The 14335-nt window shown below is 48.8% G+C and overlaps 2 pseudogenes; both read left to right on the top strand.

Moving 5' to 3' along the window:
- The first annotated feature begins 2217 nt into the window (after positions 1-2217).
- Positions 2218-2328, top strand: LOC118759194 (U2 spliceosomal RNA; annotated as a pseudogene).
- Positions 2329-13151: 10823 nt separating this feature from the next.
- On the top strand, positions 13152-14066 carry LOC105942024 (olfactory receptor 8G1-like; annotated as a pseudogene).
- Positions 14067-14335: the final 269 nt, after the last annotated feature.

Raw genomic sequence — 14335 nt, 5'->3', positions numbered from 1 at the left:
TTTCCCCTGATCTAGCTTACATGAGGCCCACAGGTATTGAAGCCCTGCCTGGTCTGCCCTATCCCAACTCTCTCTCTTACTGGTGGGAGTGGTGGTCCAGCAGGGGAGCACCTTGCAGCCCCCCCCTACTGGTTTCACCCCCTGCCCCTCTGAGTTTCACCTATGCTGTTTGGGTGCTGCAGCCCAGTTGGCATGGCCTACCTCACCTCAGCTTTTGCCAGTGGGTGCTGTAGCCTGGCCAGGCCCAGCCTGTCCTCAATTGCAGCTCATGCTGGTGGGGACTACAGCCTAGCCCAGCCCATCCGGCCCCCAGTTCCGGCCCTCATGTGAACTGGCTTGTGTTGTGACCCAATCTGACTCGACCCACACTCTATTCTGGTGCTTGAATTTGCCAGCGGGTGATGTGAACTGGCCCAGCCTGGTTCAACCCTGACCTGTGCTAAATATGTATCAGTGGGTACCATAACCTGGCCTGGTCTGGGCTGTTCCCTATCTTGAGCTCACCCAGTGCCAGATCTCACACACACCGATGGGTCCGTGGGCCAGCCCTACTTAGTCTATCTCCTGTTCTAGCAGGAACAGTGACCTTTCCTGACTGGCCTTCACCCATTCTGGTTATTTCTGTTGGGTGTTAGAGCCCAGTGAAGCCTGGTCCACACCCAGACACAGCTCACAAATGGCTCAGTAGGGGCAGAGACCTAGCCTAGCCCATCCTACACTTACCCTGGTTCTCATGGTTCATGCCTGACACGAGCACCAGTGGTTGCTGGAGTCTAGCCCAGTCTGATGCACCCTAGACCCAGTCCGCACTTGTGCTGAGGGACACTGCAGCCATGTCCAGACCATATCACAGCTCCTGCTCCAGCTCTCGTGCTCACTAGTAGGCCCCATAACCCAGTCAGGGAGTCCCCTTTGCTCTCCAACGAGGCCTGTCCCCAGCCACAGATCACACGCATGCCAGTGGTTCCCCTGAGACAGCTTGGCATAGCCCCTCACCTGTCTTGGCCTTTGCCTTTGGATGCTGTAGCCTGACCTGACCTGGCCAGCCCCTAGTTCCAACTCTCACTCACAGGTACTGGAACCTTGCACTGCTCAGTCTGCTCCCATCCCTGGCTCATGTAGACTGGTAGGTGTGACAGCCTTGCCTGGCATAACCCATACTCCAGCCTGGTTTCTGCACTTGCTGGTGAGCTAAGGTTTGTTTGGCCCTGCCTAGTCTGCACCCTTCCAAAACCAACACACACACTTGTCGGTGGATGGAGCTACCTTGCCCAGTTGGCTCAACCCCTAGACCTGGACCATGTGCTCACCGGTGGGAGCTGTGATCCACTAGTGCAGTTTCCCAAGTTCCCCTGCTTGGCCCACTCCCAGACCCAAATCTCACACATGCCAGCTGGTGCTAGGCCCTTGCCTGGTGTAGCCCATCTCCTCCAACCTGGCCTTGTACGAGCTGGTGAATGCTGTGGCCTGGCCTGCCCCACACCCTGGTGTAGGATGCACATGCGGGTGCTGCAGCCTGGACCTGCCCAGACTATTCTCGTTCCCTGTACCCGTGAGTGATGGCAGGTCCCATGGTCACACCTAGCTCAGTCCATCACCACCCCCAACTCGAGCTAACCAGCGAGAGTTGCATTTCCACAGGGTTTGGCCAACATATCCCCGACAATCTACCCCCAGACCTGGTTCTCTTGTGTGCTTCCTTAGCATCATGGCCCTGCCAAATGAGATTCATCCCTTGTTGCAACATTCAGTTAGGTACTGGGATCTAGTCCTGCTAGGCAGGCTCCCAGCTCTAGCTTTTGTGTGCACTGGCGTGTGGTGGTCAGCCTTGTTCCATGCTAACAAGTCCTACCCAGGACTCCCATGTGGGCTGATGCATCGATCTGACCCATTAGATCTTCTGCTCTCTCCCCTCCAAACCACCAGGCCTCTGTCCCCTCACTTACCTGCAAGTACAGTGGTCCTGTTATTGAGAATCTCTCAGGATTCATTCCTCACCTACATGGATAGTGGCCTTATCCATGGATGTCCCTGGGCAGTAATTCCACACTCCCAAGACCTCAGAGCTTGCTGCCGGGTGGCCAGCATGTGAAGCTTTGCCCACTGCCTGGCAGTGGTGGCAGGGGCTAGGGCCCCAAGCATTGAGTCTGATCTGACTCAAGTACCACCTGCAACTGCCATGCTGCCAGGTGGGAAGACTTTAAACAATTTATTTGGATCTCTTCTCGGCCTTTTGGCTAAGATCAAGTGTAGTATCTGTCCTTATCAGTTTAAAAATTTATTTGGGGACCCTGCGCAGTAGCCTAGTGACTCAAGTCCTCACCTTGCATGTACCTGGATCCCAGATTGGTGCCAGTTCATATCTCTGCTGCCCTGCTTCCCACCCAGCTCCCTGCTTGTGGCCTGGGAAAGCAGTGGAGGATGGCCCAATGCTTTGGGACCCTGCACCCGTGTGGGAGACCTGGAGGGAGTTCCTGGCTCCTGGCTTTGGATCGGCGCAGCACCGGCCGTTGCGCTCACTTGGGTAGTGAATCATTGGATAGAAGATCTTTCCTTCTGTTTCTCCTATCTGTATATCTGACTTTCCAATAAAAATAAATAAATCTTCAAAAAAAAATTAATTGGAAGAGAGAGAGAGAGCAGAAGAGCGAGAGAGAGCTATCCATTGGTTCACTCTCCTGAAACACCCAGGCTGGGTCTAATCTGCGATCTGGAGCCAGGAACGTCCCCCAAGGTGTCTCCTGTATTGGTGGCAGCACCCCAAGCCCTTGGGCCACCACATGCTACATCTCAGCACATATGCAAGAAGTTGGAGTCTGAAACTGGGCTGGGTCTGAAACCCATGGACCTGGGTTTCCTGCACAGTGTCTTCAGCACTGGGCCTCAGGTCCCCTGTGTCTTGATCCTGTCTGCAGGCCACGCTCTCTGCTGTGTCTGCTAGCAGGCACGGCTGGGTGGAGCAGTGGACAGGCCGTTCAGCGGCTGGCTTCTTCCAGAGCTGCCAGTTTGGAAAATGGCATACGTGGTTATCCTGCCTTTCAAGCTCCAACTTCAGCCTCAAGCTGCGTGCAGGTCTCATTTTGGGTTCCTGGTGGACTGTGGGCGACTTTAGGCTCTTGAGTAGGTGCACATGTTCTGGAAGCTTTAGGACATCAAAAAGTGAAGCTTACTGGAGCCAAGAAGGGAGGTCCTCTGTAGCACTGAATATAGAGACCTGTGGCGCCGCCCACTGCTGAGTCATGTTGAGTCATCATTTTTTCATTTCTCCCCTGCCCCGCCCCTCCATCCCATTCACAAGACCTCCCCAACCGGCTTCTCTGAAAAGCCTAGTTTGCTCTGAGGGCTTGCTGGTCGGAACCCACCCCAGTCCACGCAAGAGAGTGGGATCTCGTGTGTGTGTGTGTGTGTGTGTGTGTGTGTGTGTGTGTGTGTGGTGGGGGCAGTTGGTGACAGGCAAGAAGGCAGGGGATGGCAGCTGTGCACCTGACCGTGGGAGAGGATTCAGCAATGCCGTTTAGTCCAACTGGCTGGTCTCCCAGCATAGTTCACTTGGGATTATAATTGAGATCCGAGAAAACCTTGGTATCTACATTTCCCTCCCTTTGAAGTGTGCATCATCGGGTGCTCCGTGCGGTAAGAAATCAGGAGTTCATCAGCTGTTTTATTCATCGTGTATGGGCCATGCAGTATCGCTCAGAGTGTCTTTTCATTGGTCTTTTCCCCCAAAATGGGCAAAAATCTGGAGGTACAGGCGTTTTCCCCCCCCAAGTTCTATTCCATGTAATCTTTTTATTTAAACAAATGACGAGACTCAGAAGAGAGAGAGAGAGAGAGAGAGAGTGGATGAGTGGTCTTCCACTTGCCCGCCACTCCTCAAATGCCACGATGACCAGACCTGGGCCGTCCTGAAGCCGGGAGCTAGCAGCTTCGAGTCACCCACATGGGTGCAGGGTCCAAGCACCTGCCTGTCCCAGCCTCTACTTCTTCCTTAGGTGTATTTGCAGGGAGCTGGATCAGAAGTGAAGTAGCCGGGACTCGAACTATCACTCGTGTAGGATGCTGGTGCCTTGGGAGCTGGCTTTACCTGCTGTAACACGTACTAATCTTTCTTGCTGTTGAAAGCAAATGTACTTCAACAGAGTTAACCTTAAGTCATGATTTATTGTAATTTTTAAAACAAAATTGATGCATTCATGTGTTAAATGTACTGAAATAATATCACAACATAAATATAAACTTTCGGCCTTTTTTTAAAAAAGGTGTATTTATTGATTAGAATGCTTGAGTAATGGGGAGACAGAGCTCTTCCACCTGTGGGTTCGCTCCCCAGATGGCTAAAACCTGCAGAGCTGGGCCGGGCTGAGGCCGGGAGCCAGGAATTTCTCCCAGGTCTCTTACATGGATGCAAGGTCTGAGCACGTGGGCCATCTGCTGCTGTTTTTCCAGCATTCACCAGGTGACAAGCCACAGGAACTGCTGAGTCCGACTGGGAGAAGAGCGGTGGCCTGGCTAGGGGCTCGATCTTGGAGGCTGCCTGCTGGAGGTCTCCTGGGCCCTCCCCTCCACTGTCCAGGGTCAGACGCGTCCCGTCCGCTGAGAAGATGCTCACGCTGTGTGTCACGCCGTCAGCACCCTCCGACTCCTTTCCCTCTTAACAGGTGGGGACTGGCAGTAGGCTGCCTTGATGGCTTTTCTGAAGAGTGTGCCTCCATCAGAACACCACAGGGAGATGAAAAGTCATCCTCCTCAACGTGATTCTGCAGGGCTGAGTAAGAAACAGCTTCCTGCAGCTGACCAGAGTGCATAGGACTGACCTCCTCAGCCAAGACAAAGCTCCCTCTTCCTTCTTCTTTTAAGTTTATTTGCTTTCCTGTTCTTGAAGGGCACACACGCACTGTAGTAGCAGGAAGCGGGGATCTAGAGTTGGGGCCACAGGTTGAAGCCAAGGGCCCAGCCTTGTAGCATAGCAGGTAGAGCCACCACCCGTGCCGCTGGCATCCTGTGTGGGTGCTGGTTCGTGTCCTGGCTGCTTGACTTCCAGTCCAGCTCCCTGCTGATGGCCTAGAAAGGCCAGGGGCTTAGTCCCCTTCATCCTCACGGGAGACCGGACGAAGCTCCTGGCTCTCAGCTTCAGCTTGACCTGATCCTGGCCATTGCAGCCATCTGGGAAGTGAACCAGAACACGGAAGATCTATCTGCCTCTCTCTGTTTCTTCCCCCTCTCTTTGTGATTCTGCCTTTCAAACACATCTTTAGGGCCTGATGCAGTAGCCTAGTGGCAAAAGTCCTTGCCTTGCAAATGCTGGGATCCCAAATGGGTGCCGGTTCAAGTCCCAGCTGCTGCACTTCCCATCCAGCTCCCTGCTTGTGGTCTGGGAAAGCAGTCGAGGACGGCCCAAAGCCTTGGGGCCCTGCACCCATGTGGGGAAGCCAGAAGAGGCTTCTGGCTCCTGGCTTTGGATCAGCTCAGCTCCAGCTGTTGCAGCCGCTTGGGGTGAAACAGTGGATGGAAGATCTTCCTCTGTCTCTCCTCCTTTCTGTAAAACTCACTTTCCAATAAAAATAAATATTTTAAAAAATTCAGAAAAAAGAACTAGTCTCAATAGTGATGCTATCTTGATGTCCTGCTAGGGCTGCTGAGCCAGACCTCACCTGTGGTGTCCCTGAGTGGACACAGAATGGCCACAATGTGGTGCAAATTGTTCCCACCCCTGCCCCGTGATGTGGGGCAGGGTTGTGCAAGGGGTTTTGGGTCCTCCCTGGGACAGGTAGGCTGAGTCTTGTAAGCGTCCGGGAGTGGAGGGGACACTCCACATAATCCCATCTCAAAGTTCCCCACACAGGTACGACTCTGGAAGGCTCTCGTCTGAAGTTGATCGCTCTCCATATAAAGTAGAAAAAAAATAAAATAAAAAATTAAAGTAACATAAAATAAAAATAAACAAAGTGGAATGAAGTAAAATAAAAGCAAAACTAAGACACAAAATAAGAAAATAAGAAAAAAAACCCGGAAATGTGAGGGGCAGTGAGTGTGAGTGAGGGGTAGTGAGTGAGGGGTACGAGTGAGTGTGAGTACGAGTGAGGGTAGTGAGAGTGTGTGATCAGAGTGTGAGTGTGCACTCACTGAGTATGTACACTCACTCAATGAGTATATACGCACTCAATGAGTGCTCACTCAGTGAGTGCTAATTCACTGAGTGCTCACTCAGTGAGTGCACACTCAATGAGTGCTCACTCAGTGAGTGCACACTCAGTGAGTGCACACTCAATGAGTACGCACTCAGTGAAATCACTGAGTGTGAGTGAGGGGTAGTGAGTGTGAGTGAGGGATAGTGCGAATGTGAGTGAGGGGTAGTAAGGGATTGTGAGTGTGAGTGATAGTGAGTGTGAGTGAGGGGTAGTAAGGGATTGTGAATGTGAGTGATAGTGAGTGTGAGTGAGGGGTCGTGAGTACGCACTCAGTGCAATCACTGAGTGTAAGTGAGGGGTAGTGAGTGAGGGGTTGAGTGTGAGTGTGAGGGATGGTGAGTTGCATAACAAAGACATCTGATTTCAGAATAAGCTAATTTTTGGTAAGCCCTTTAGAATACAGAATCCTATTTTGGAAGCGATAGAATGCTGTGTTAGATTAAGTGTTATGTAAGTTGTTTTGGACGTGTTTTAGTATGTTAGAGGTAACAGGATTAGTTTAAACTGGTGGTGTTGGAACTATACAACTGCACAAGTTTTTTGCCTGAAGAAAAAAAGTCAAGCACTGCATCTGGCTTGCTGTTGCTTCACTGATCCCATCCCTTATCAGCCAGCCGTGGCTGGGACAGTTCTAGGATAGACCGAATTACTTCAGCCTACTCTGATGAGGCTCGGTGTTTTTCTCAGCACCTTTCTATTTCTCAATAATCTTTAAGCCCTAGGTGTGAATGGTTTTCTCACATTCTTCCTAAAATAAGTAACAAGGGGCTATCAGATCTGGATGATTTCTTCGCCCCTATTAAAAAAAGCGGAAGTATTCATTCTGTAAAACTTTTCTGGTAACAAGCTTCTGTCGGGAGCACTGCACGTGTGCCCTAACATGGCGCTGAGACCTCTCCTCCACCCGGAGCTTGGCGGTACACAGGTTTCAGGAAGTGCCTTCTGATTGGCCCGTAGCTGCATGCTTAGTGCGTGTGCTACGCCTGATCAGAGCCATGATTGGCGTGCCTGCTGCGTGCAACGGTGATGGGGCGGGGACGGAAGACGGAAGACGGACGGAGACGAAGATAGAGACGGACGGACAGACGAACGGAAACGGAGGACAGAGTACGACTGGGACAGACGGACGGACGGCCGGAAGAAGAAGACTAGGGGTGACGAGAAGGTTGGGGAATAAAGCAGAGGTTAACGGAAGAAAAACGGGAGGTAGTAGAAGTCCAGTCGACCCGCTGGGAAACGGACTGGTTGGAAGAATAAAGTGCCTCAAGATATAGAAACTGGAGTGTCGGGTGAATTCTTCTGCGGGACGGAAGACCCCGACAAGCTTCGATATACAAATGGTATCCATTTGGTCAAGTGGAATTAGGAGTTAAAACATCTGAGATTGAACAAACTGAACATGCCTTTTGGTGTTTCACAGACCACTTTCTTTCCACTTGACATCTCTAATTGACATCCAGGCCCTAATACAGCAATTCAGTTTCAGTAAACCTGTGCCTGAGACACTGAAAACTTACCTGAGAGGTGACACCTATTCCATTTCCTTTACAACTATCCAATGTAATTTTTAAAACTCGAGGATGAGGACGCAGAAATAATTTGTATTATAGAGCAATAGTGATTAGCAGAAGCATCGACTCCCAAGTAACCAGTGTTCTTTCTCTGGAAGGCAAACACCAGCATCTAGTTAAAGAGGGTTAACCGTGAAAAGAGCTGAAATTTTAAAATTGCATTATTTTCCCTGTGCAAGGTGTTTACATTGTAATTCACAAATTTTCATCCTTATGCTCTTTGCTATTTCTGTTTAACTGCTGTTGAAGTTCATAATGTTCCTGTGGTTTCTGTATGCCTCCCCATTGCTGGAAAGGTTAACTATGTATAACAGTTCTGGGTAACTTTTGTTTATAGTTGACTGGCTTACTAGTTACTTTATCTAAAATTTTAGTTGCTTTATTTGGAAGCTTTCATTAAAGGACTTTAATTGTGAAAACTCTGAAATGTTAATGCTCTTTGTTCTAGTAAAACTTTTGGCTAATGCAAGCTAAATAAAAAGTGCGATTATGGCTGATAAAAAAATTTTTTGTATGAAAATAAAACTCTTACCTTTATTGACACATAGGGACACAATGGACAGCAACACAGGACAGAACAGTAGAGCAGCCAGTGGCTGCAGACAGACCTATACTCCTCATCCTCATCCTCTCCCTCACCATAGTCGGCTGCCACCTCCTCCTAGTCCTTCTCCAGGGCGGCCATGTCCTCGTGAGCCTCGGCAAACTCTCCCTCCTACACGCCCTCACCCACGTACCAGTGAACAAAGGCACGCTTGGCGTACCTGAGGTCAAGCTTGTGGTTCCGACGAGCCCAGGCCTGGGCAGTGCTCATGGTGTTGCTGAGCACGCACGCAGCTCGCGGGACCCTGGCTAGGTCTCCACCGGGCACCACAGTGGGAGGCTGGTAGTTAATGCCCACCTTAAAGCCGGTGGGGCACCAGTCCACAAACTGGATGCTCCGCTTGGTCTTGATGGTGGCAATGGCCGCGTTGACGTCCTTGGGAACCACATTCCCAAGGTACAACGGGCAGCAAGCCGTGAATTTCCCGTGGTGAGGGTCACATCTCACCATCTGGTTGGCCGGCTCAAAGCAAGCATTGGTGAGCTCTGCTACAGAAAGCTGTTCGTGGTAGGCCTTCTCCACAGAGATGACTGGGGTGTAAGTGGCCAGAGGGAAGTGGATGTGGGTATAGGGGACCAGGCTGGAATTCTGTCAGGTCAACATTGAGGGCTCCGTCAAACCGGAGAGAGGCTGTGATGGAGGATGCCACCTGGCTCATGAGGCGGTTCAGGTTAGTGTAACGGGGGCGCCCAATGTCGAGGTTTCTCCGACAGATGTCATAGATGACCTCGCTGTCCACCATGAAGACACAGTCGGAGTGCTCCAGGGTGCTGTGGGTGGTGAGGATGGTGTTGTAGGGTTCCACCACAGCTGTGCAGACCTGAGGGGCCGCGTAGATGCAGAACTTCAGCTGGGACTTCTTGCTGTGATCCACAGAGAGGCGTTCCATGAGAACCTGTGCCCCACCAAAGCACCGGCGTGAGTGTGAGGGATAGTGAGTGTGAGTGTGAGTGAGGGGTAGTAAGTATGAGGGGTAGTGAGTGTGAGTGTGAATGTGAGGGGTAGTGAGTATGAGTGTGAGTGAGGGGTAGTGAGGGATTGTGAGTGTGATAGTGAGTGTGAGTGTGAGTGAGGGATAGTTAGTGTGAGTGTGAGTGAGGGGTAGTAAGGGATTGTGAGTGTGATAGTGAGTGTGAGTGAGGGATAGTGAGTGTGAGTGTGAGTGAGGGGTAGTAATGGATTGTGAGTGTGAGTGAGGGGTAGTAAGTATGAGGGGTAGTGAGTGCGAGTGTGAGTGAGTGGTAGTGTGAGTGAGGGATAGTGAGTGTGAATGAGGGGTAGTGAATGCGAGTGTGAGTGAGGGGTAGTAAGGTATTGTGAGTGTGAGTGATAGTGTGAGTGAGGGGTAGTGAGTGCGAGTGAGTGAGGGGTAGTAAGGTATTGTGAGTGAGTGATAGTGAGTGTGAGTGAGGGGTAGTGATTGCGAGTGTGAGTGAGGGGTAGTAAGGGATTGTGAGTGTGAGTGTGAGTGTGAGTGATTGAGTGAGTGCGAGTGTGAGTGAGGGGTAGTAAGGGATTGTGAGTGTGAGTGATAGTGTGAGGGGTAGTGAGTGTGAGTGTGAGTGAGGGGTAGTAAGGGATTGTGAGTGTGAGTGAGTGTGAGTGTGAGTGAGGGATAGTGAGTGCGAGTGTGAGTGAGGGGTAGTGAGTGTGAGTGTGAGTGTGAGGGATAGTGAGTGTGAGAGTGAGTGTGAGTGAGTTCGAGTGTGAGTGAGGGGTAGTAAGGGTTTGTGAGTGTGAGTGAGGGGTAGTGAGTGCGAATGTGATAGGTAGTAAGGGATTGTGAGTGTGAGTGAGTGAGTGGTAGTGAGTGCGAATGTGAGCGAGGGGTAGTAAGGGATTGTGAGTGTGAGTGATAGTGAATGTGAAGGTGGGTAGTGAGTGAGGCGAGTGTGAGTGTGAGTGAGGGATTGTGAGTATGAGGGTGAGGGATAGTGTGAGTATGAATGAGGGGTAGTGAGTGCGAGTGTGAGTGACTGTGAGTGTGGGATTGTGAGTGTGACTGTGAGTGATAGTGAGTGTGAGTGAGGGGTAGTGAGTGCGAGTGTGAGTGAGGGGTAGTGAGTGCAAGTGTGAGTGAGGGGTAGTAAGGGACTGTGAGTGCGAGTGAGTGAGTGGTAGTGATTGCGAGTGTGAGTGAGGGGTAGTAAGGGATTGTGAGTGTGAGTGATAGTGAATGTGAAGGAGGGGTAGTGAGTGAGTGCGACTGTGAGTGTGAGTGAGGGTTTGTGAGTGTGAGTGTGAGGGATAGTGTGAGTATGAATGAGGGTAGTGAGTGAGTGCGAGTGTGAGTGACTGTGAGTGTGCGATTGTGAGTGAGTGTGAGGGATAGTGAGTGTGAGTGAGTATAGCGTGATTCAGTAAAGGCAGAAAAGGGAATATTGAAACATTGGTATTTATATGTATGACTAGGCTCATTTACATGTAGCTCCTGCTTTGGATTGACTCATTCCGAGAGTTGTGACACTTGCGGAGTGAACCATCACCAGATGGATGGTCATTCTCTTTGTATCTCCTTCTTTCTGTGTATCTGCCACAAGCCTGCACTGAGCAGATTCAAAGCCAGGAACCAGGAACTTGCTCTGGGTCTCCCTTGCAGGTTCACAATCCGAAGGCTTTGTGGGATTCTCTGCTGCCTTCTCAGGCCACAAGCAGGGAGCTGGAAGGAATGGGGCAGGCAGGTCATGAAGCAGCACCCGTGAGGGATCACAGTGCGTGCAAGGTTGCTGGGGTCCGTGCAGTGGGTGTGGATGACACGAAGGTGTGAAGAGAACAGCTCCCCTGTGTGGCAGGGCCTTGGGGAGCTTCCAGCTGTTTGGCAAGGCCCAGCAGATGTCTCTCTGACCACCTTGACACTGTTGCACCCCCTGGTGGCATGGACACTCGAGCACCCCACTAAGAATTGTGTAATCTATTGAGGCATTGTTGTTCGCCCTGTGAGATGGTTTTTGCAACCGATGTGGGCTTGAGAGTTAATGTCACTGATAATGCCTTGGTGAGTGGGCCTTTGACAATTTACACACAGGAGCACAATTAAGCCCATGCCGTTTTTGGACACCTTATTGTTATTCAACCTTTGCCTCAGAATTTGGCCCAGACATGTAGAACTCCTTCTGGGAGGGGGCTTGAAAATATCCTAAATATTAATGCAAGTGATGGGAGTGAGAGCTGACACTGCTATGGCAATAAATATAGTTACTGTGATCTCAAAGGCTAGCTTGTCTTTGCAATTTTTTGAGCATAGAAAATGGAACTATTTTAGCCGCTTTTATAATTTTTAGCTAGAGGAATTGATGCTTTTATTAAAGAAAAATGCTTTTGCTTATTGTTTCATTGTTTATGGGGTTGTAGAGCCTATAGTTGTAGGGGGATTTACCATTTGTAACTTTGTTTTTAGATTTTACATTTTTTTCCATTGTAACCTATTTTCCCATTAAATAATGGGTAAATTGTAGAAATAGAAATGTGGTAGGAATGTACTACTGATGAGCAGGTAATCGCATGTGCCTTGGCCTTGGCTGTCGCTCCATGGCTACTGTTGAAGAATGAATAATGGCTTGCTTTGAAGAATATGAATACAGTATTTTTCAGAATTATCTTTAGGGGCACCTGCTTAGCCCTGAAGTGCAGACGGAATGACCGAATGTCTGTACATGCCCCCTTAGTCTTGAAGTAAAGATAGAATAATTAGTTGCTTGTGCAGAAGCTTGTGAGGTGTCTGAGTAAATAAAAAGGACAGCTTTTTCTTGGGCTGTGGTGAGAACGCACCAAGTGTCAGTGTCTGTGTCTTTCTTTATCGCCGACTCCACGCACCCTTCCCTAGCTCCGAACTCGGCTGGAGCTGGACTCCGGCACAAGGAAAGGATTTAGCCTCTAGGCTATCACACCTGGCCCAAATAAATAACTGTTAAAAAATGTGTCTCTCACTTTAGCTGATAATTACAGCTTGCTTTCAAAGTGATGTAATGTTATTAGGTATGGAGACAGTAATGATTGAGCTCACTTATTAATGAATACGTCTTTAGGTTTACTATGAGGTCTATTATTTTTCTTCTAGAGAATGATAGTTAAGGCCCAAGAAGGTGACTGCACTCTCTCACAGGCATTAACTGACACCAAGGCCTGAACACATACCCACCACACATCCTGCTGGGATTAAACACGCACAGTGGATCCTGGGATACAAACCACCTGACTGTGGATCAGTGCGGCTAAGATAGCTGCACAATGGCTGCAGAGGAATTGCTTTAGTTGAATAACCTTTAACAACCTGAGTGTTTTTAATAGAAATCCATATTACTTGATGTATACCCAAACACAGAAAATTCTAACAAAAGTCTGTACATGCCTGCCAGAAATCCGTCACAAGTAACTAAAGATTTCTTCAGGTAGACCCAGTTGGCTCGCTCCATGTTGTCAATGAGCCAGTCCTATTTATTCACCTCTGATTCTCTAAATACTGAATTTGTAAATCTCTGCTTAGAGATATTAATTTTAACTAACTGATAAATTAAAAAAATACTGGGCACTCAAATATCTCCAGTGATTAGCTAGATAAAATATTTGAAGTACAATACATTTTTTAAATATCTAGAAGCCTGGTTTATGAATAATAAACAAAAGTATATATTGTTTTTACGAGTTGACAGAGGTTAATCAACAATGTCAGTGACTAGAGAATATTAGAAACAACATCATAAATATGGAATTACAGCTGGGAAACAGAGTACAACCATGACCTATCTGACAACTTGTTTTCTCTTCTTTCTTTAGAAACAGAAAGAAACAATGGCAGCAGGAGATCACTCCACAGTGAAGGAGTTCATCCTGGCCGGGCTCTCGGAGCAGCCAGAGCTCCAGCTGCCCCCTCCTCCTCTTCCTCGGAACCTACTTGGTCACTGTGGTCGGCAACCTGGGCTTGGTCACAGTGATTGGGCTCAGCTCCCACCTGCACACTCCCATGTACTATTTCCTCGGCAGTCTGTCCTTCATTGACCTCTGCCAAGCCACTGTCATTATCCCTGAAATGCTGGTCAACTTCATGGCAGAGAAAAACATCATCTCCTATCCGGAATGCATGACTCAGCTCTACTTCTTCCTGGTTTTTGCTAATGCAGAGTGTTACATGCTGGGTGCAATGGCATGTGACCGCTATGTTGCCATCTGTAACCCCTTGCTTTACAGTGTCACCATGTCTCATCAGGTCTGTTTTCCTGATTCTAGGAGTGTACACTATCGGTGTGGTTAATGCAGCAATTCACACAGGCTACGTGCTTAACGTTCATTTTTGCCATCTCGATGTTATCAACCATTACTGCTGTGATCTTCTCCCACTCCTACAACTTTCCTGTTCCAGTACCTTTATCAATGAATTATTGCTTCTGTGTATTGCTTCTCTGAATGTTTTCATCCCTATCCTGGCCGTCCTTACTTCCTACACCTTCGTCATTGGCAGCATCCTCCGCATTCGCTCCACTGAGGGCAAGGTCAAACCCTGTAGCACTTGCAGCTCCCACATAAGGACAGTCGTGATCTTCTATGGCTCTGCAGCATGTATGTACCTGCAGCCATCACCTGTCAACTCCATGGACCAAAGCAAAGTGTCCTCTGCGTTTTATACAATTATTGCGTCTATGTTGAATCCTTCGCAATAAGGATGTCAGTGTTGTTTTAAAGAAAATAATAATGAAAGCATCATTGTGAAAGTTATAATAGGAAGATGATTTTATTGAATTTGTGCAATTGAATGTTATACATGAATTAAATGTTTTAGTAAGTTTTCATTCGTAATTTTTGTCATTTGAGATTCTTATTTTAGATTTGGAGATAGCACATACGTGAGTTCATAAAACATTTATTTGTGCCTAGCTTAGTTTATGTAGTACAATTTCCTCCACGTTTGTCTGCTAGAATTCCCGTTTCTAGGGCATAGTAATAACATGTATGTATATATATTTCTCCTTTCTCTGTGT

The sequence above is a fragment of the Ochotona princeps genome, chromosome 10 (genome assembly GCF_030435755.1).
Source record: "Ochotona princeps isolate mOchPri1 chromosome 10, mOchPri1.hap1, whole genome shotgun sequence".
Taxonomy (NCBI): Eukaryota; Metazoa; Chordata; class Mammalia; order Lagomorpha; family Ochotonidae; genus Ochotona; species Ochotona princeps.
The sequence above is the reverse complement of the archived record's forward strand: the minus strand, read 5'-3'. Positions and strand labels throughout refer to the sequence as shown.